This window comes from Quercus suber, unplaced genomic scaffold (genome assembly GCF_002906115.3).
Source record: "Quercus suber isolate HL8 unplaced genomic scaffold, Cork oak 2.0 scaffold_69, whole genome shotgun sequence".
Lineage (NCBI taxonomy): Eukaryota > Viridiplantae > Streptophyta > Magnoliopsida > Fagales > Fagaceae > Quercus > Quercus suber.
The window spans coordinates 1,333,393-1,338,885 of NW_027069534.1; the positions used below are offsets into that span (position 1 = coordinate 1,333,393).

Consider the following 5,493-nt stretch of genomic DNA (forward strand, 5'->3'; position numbering starts at 1 on the left):
CGCAAAGGATTCTCCACCTCCTTCACCTTGAATTCGGCCAGCAACATGTCATTCATCTCATGTGTAACAAGTTGTGGAATGTTGTCAGTAACCTCCTCAAAATTAGATGGATTGGATGTAGTGAAAAGATCTTGATAAAAATTGACAATCGTGTCAACCACCTGATTTTGTTGTGTACACCATCTACCCGAAGCATCTCTAAGTTTTTTTTAATGTAATTTTTTCTTCGTCGCTAGGTTGCCTTGCCATGAAAAAACTTAGTATTTCAATCCCTATCTTTAAGCCACATGATTCTAGACCTTTGGCTCCACATCTTTGATTATTTGTACAACAACAAATTAATCTCCTGCTCAAGTTGCCTCATTCAGCCAGTATCTCCTCCCTGGCTTGTAATTTTTTCTGCCCATTGCAATTGTTTTTTCTTTTGTTTTAGGTCTCGACAAACACTCCCAAAACCTTTTTATTCCATCGGCTGAGATCTTCCCCACATCTATCCACCTTCCGGATTACTTGTGTATCACTCGGCTCATTAATTCTTTCCTTTTATACTGCCTCAATTGTGTCATTGCATCCCTTGTTTGACATCCACATTTGCTCGAACTGGAAGGGTTTCCGAAAACTACAATCCATGCCATCCGGAACAATCTATAGTGGTTTGTGATCGGAGCAAGTTACGTCAATATGATGTACTTTTGTTCCTGGAAAAATTGATAGCCACTCATTTGTCGCTACTACTCTATCCAATCTCTCCTAAACCGTGTAATCAGCATAATGCTTGTGCCATGTGAATTGAAATCCTAGGAATCCAAAATCCATGAAGCCACATTGGTTAAGGACATCCTTGAATGGTTGCATTTGGTTATGGGACCGAATTCTACCTCTTCTTTTTTCTAATTGCCGTGTGAACTCATTAAAGTTGCCTGCACACAACCATGACACATCGCTTCAATTTTTCAGATTATGTAATCTTGCCCACCCTTCATGTCGCTTCTAATGATCAGGTTTGTAACACCCAAACCTAATTGCATAATTAATTTATGAGTTTATATGCATGTTGTTATCTTAATTACTTTTAAGTGCATGAAATTTTGATTTTGTGATATTATAGAAGATACATGCTATTTTTGATGTTGTGGAAAAAAGTTTATAAAGGTAGGGATATATATGAAAAGTTATATTATTGTGTGGGACTTTCTAGATATATATGTTTATAAGGGGTGAAAAGTGTAAATGCCAAAAAGTGTAAAAAGGTGGGTGTGATATTTTTCCCTAGCAATTCACGTATCCTACCCCAAAAGTCTTCTCCCTTATCTTTTCTTTTGCAGTGTGTTTGGTTAGAGTGAATTTAGGAGGGATGGAAAACATAGGAAAGAAAATGTGGAATTTCCATTGTTTGGCAAGAGAGGAAAACTGGGGAGAGTGGAAAACCCGGAGAAAATTTTCTCTCCGGGCCCACAAATTTTTGTCCTCCCAAATCGGGAGGAAAAGCTGGGGGAGAAAAGTTCTCTCCCAGCACTTTTACCATATTGCCCTCTGCCTCTGAATCTCTCAATTTTTTTTCCCTTCTCACTGCCTCTGTTCTACTTCACATCCTCACGGTCACGGTCACGATCTGCTAGACTGCTTCTAGGTTTATTTATTTATTTATTTTTTCCCCTCTGTCTTGGTCTCGCCCTCTCTGCTTCAGTGGCTTCATCAATCATCAGGTATTGAACTTATCTTCCTTTCCTTTTGCTTTTGATTTTTGATTACTTGATTCTGAATTTCTGAAATCTGGGTTTTTTTTTTTTCTTCAGTTCGTCCTCTGTGCTTGCTTCATCAGGTATTTTCATTATTTTCCTTTTGTCCTTTGCTTTTGATTGTTTCCGTTGGAGATCAATTCTTTTAATATGATTATTTTTGTTCTGTTTGCTGACCACGTTGGCTTGTGGGCAAACTTTTGTAGCCTTCATCATTGCTGACCACGTTGGCTTGTGGGGTGAATGTAGTGTAAATTTGCTAAGTGCCTTTTTGTTGGTTACAAAATTTTTTTGTCCAATTAAATTTATATGTATACTATTGTAATTTTTATATTATAATAATAAGAATAATAATGCAAATTTATAAATATAATGTGGTAAATTTTATATTATTTAATGAGTATAAATAAATATATTTCTTACATATTATGTAAGAAGGGCATAATAGTCAATTTATATAAATTATATTTTTCATCTTCCCATTTTTCTCCCTAACCAAACAAAAGAGTTTTCCACCCTCCCAATTTTCTACCCCTCCAACCAAACACATAAGAGGGAAAACTAAATATTTTCCATCCTTCCACTTTTCCATCCTCCCACAATTTTCCATTCTCCCACTTTTCCACTCCTCCAACCAAACATAGCCTTGCTGAATCAGAAAGTCCAGCCCTACTTTCTCTATCCTCTTTCTTTGTTCTTCTTTTTCTCTCCTTCCTTTGCTCTTACACGGCTGTACCTCTCTTTCACTCTTCACCAAAAATCATAGAAATCTCACTCTAAAGAAGAAATTAAGAGCCTAAACACTAGGGTTTCATCTTTAAAGTGTGTGGTAAGTAAATTAAACCTCATCTGATTTTGTGTACTTGGATAGTATGATTGTTTGTTTATTTTCATTCTTTATCCTCTGTTCTGATTTGTGAGACTGAACTTGTGATTCTGTTTTTGTAAGTTGAAAGGGTGATGGAGTTTTGGTCTATTGGATGCTTATTAGGGTAATTTAATATGTATTGTATGGTTATAAAAATACCCAAATGAAATGAAGGCCAAATGCTATTTGTTGCTGATTTTAGAAAGAATATGTGCTGAAGCTGTCACTGTGACAGATTTGATGTTTACAACAAGAAAATTCTGTATTAAATCATTTGCTATGAATTAGGATTCCAGGAGTAGTTTTTATGAATTATAAGACATATATGGTTGTTATGGAAGTGGTCTCACAGCAATTGGATGAGTAGAAAAATAATGGTTTAATTTTTAAGTTGCATGAATTTCTGTCAGGACAGATTTGAACACGTTGTCTTGTATGATTTTTAATAAATCATGGTTTTATACTTTGAATTTTTATGGTATATACTGGACATACAGGGGAGTAGTTATATAAAATTTCATGACATTTGGATGTGTGTGAACAGCCCATTCGTATTTTACAAATGGGGCTTTTGCTGCTGTAATGAGCAGTAAACAGGGTAAGATAACTCTGACTTTGTGGATTTAATTTTGAAGTTAGGGTGAATGTTTTGAGCTATAATTTAATATGCTCATCCTTTGGTATGTTTGGATCATATATAAATTTTATGCCTTGGTTTCTATATGGTTTGGATGCATAATGTGTTTGATGATTGTATCATATGCTTTGGGGAACTTTATATGATGGGAATTAAGATTTTCTTGAGTTTGAGAGTTAGGTTGTGTTTGAGGTATAAGTTTAAAGACTTAGAAAGAGTTTTTCAGTAATAAGTTTTGGTTTTTCATTTAGGTGACGAGAACGAGAACATGGACACTTGAGCTCCTCTTGTACAATCTCTCGCGCCTTCTGTTTTCAGGTAAAGGATTTGAGATATGTGCTTTTGATAAGTATAAAGATTATTTCGAAAGTATTATGCATTAAAACTTTTTAATTAAAGATATTACATATAAGCATGATTTAAGTAAAATATATGTTCGTGAGTTGTGCAAGCTTATATACATGATAATTTTAGCATATTGATGCCATTGTCTATATCATGAACATAATATTTAAAAATGAGATGGATATGCTATTATTATGGAATATTATGCAAAATAAAAAATTTCAGTATAATGTATAAGTCTGGAAATGTTTTCGGGTTATGTCCTCTAGAGATCTGAACTCGGCTAGTAGGGGTTAATTACTGGTTTTCCATGGAAAAATGTTATCTGTTTGGCTATTTAAAGTAGAGGAAATGAGGCTGTCCATAACTCTAATCTGAATAAGGCTTTCTCCCCAATGTGTACGGACGGCGGGGAGGAATAAAACCTTGAGGGGATTTGCCATCAGGCCTCCCAAAGAGGACAATATCATACACATAAGGGCAACCAAATGTGATGAGGCCTTCTCTGTACAGACTTATCAGATATGGAATAACCAATATGTTATGAACAATTATATTACGTTATTGATCATGAGAGAATGATTTTGTTAAATGCATTATGAAAAGGTAAAAGCCCTTATGAAAAGAAGTTTATGATGAAACATTTTATAGTCTTTTTAAAAATAAGATAACGGAATTATGTTTACGTTTCTTAGTATGTCCTTTTATTATTATATGAAAGGAAAATGAAGTAGTTTATCTGAAAGTTCATACGTTATTTTAAGAACAACGTCAATAATATGAAGCTATATTATCAAAGCTGGCATATCCATAAAATAATTGATTTACATACATTTTTATTAAAGGCCCATGGAGCTTAAAAACCTTACTGGGCTTCGCAGCTCACCCTTTTATATTTCAGTGCACAGGTTCTTCCTAGAAGCAGCGAGAGTGTTATAGGTGGCAAGGATTTCATGAATTCTCGTTTGTTAGATTGTAGAGTTTTTGTTGTATAGTAGTTTAGCTTTTTTGTTGTATAGGATGAATCAAGATGTACTTGATTCTTGAGCATAGATGTAATTCAGTATCTTAGTTTGTTTTAAATCCTGGTTGTATGTATTTGGGGTTAGGTTTGTAATAAGAGTTTGCTAAATGTTTAGCTATGTAATATTTGCATGAATACCTGACATTTTAGCCAAGTGGTAATCTTTCCAAGTTCAAAGGAAATGAAATTTCAGGTTTTCATCATTTTTGTATATTATGGTTTTATGTAAGAAAATAAGCAGGAATTCAAGGAATAAATTCTTGATAAGTCCTTTCAGTTTAGGTTGATTCGTGTTAGTATTGAGATAAACTTGATATTAACATGTCAGTCATGCTCTAAATCCTAAAGTACTGGTTTGGGTTGTGACAAGGTTCACCATAAAAGCTTGTGAACCGCCACTCATCCTCTTTATTTTATTAATCATAGTGTCAATATGGTTTTTTGAGAAAGTTTCAATTGATAAATAGAAATCTTCCTTCCAAAAAATCACCAAGCCACCCCCCTTATCTTTCCTTGGAACTTCAAATTTATGCCTAAACTTTAAATGATTCTGAACTAGTTCTAGCCTTGCTTTGTCAATCTATGTTTTGGCTATAAACATGGCAGAGGGATCTTTTGCCCATACCAAATCGGCAAGTTGATTTTTTGTATGTTAGTTCCCAAGCCCCCAACAATTCTATACTAAGAGACTCATTGCTCCTGGCAGGGCTGTGAGCCAGCCTTCGCCAATAAATTTTCATCATTTACATAGTGAGAAACCATAGGTTTTTTGTTTGGTAACTCAAGGTGAGCCGTGACTTGGGATGCCCTTTAATGTCCTATTGACATGTTTCCATTTGAGGATGACATTGTGTTAGACCTGAGGAGCCGTTTCCAAGAT

At 34.7% G+C, this 5,493-nt stretch overlaps 1 long non-coding RNA gene across 1 annotated transcript; it reads left to right on the top strand.

Moving 5' to 3' along the window:
• The first annotated feature begins 2,247 nt into the window (after positions 1-2,247).
• On the top strand, positions 2,248-4,816 carry LOC112013203 (uncharacterized). Its single transcript, XR_002883065.2, has 3 exons — positions 2,248-2,568; positions 3,496-3,562; positions 4,491-4,816. It is a non-coding gene; the product is annotated as an uncharacterized LOC112013203 (long non-coding RNA).
• Positions 4,817-5,493: the final 677 nt, after the last annotated feature.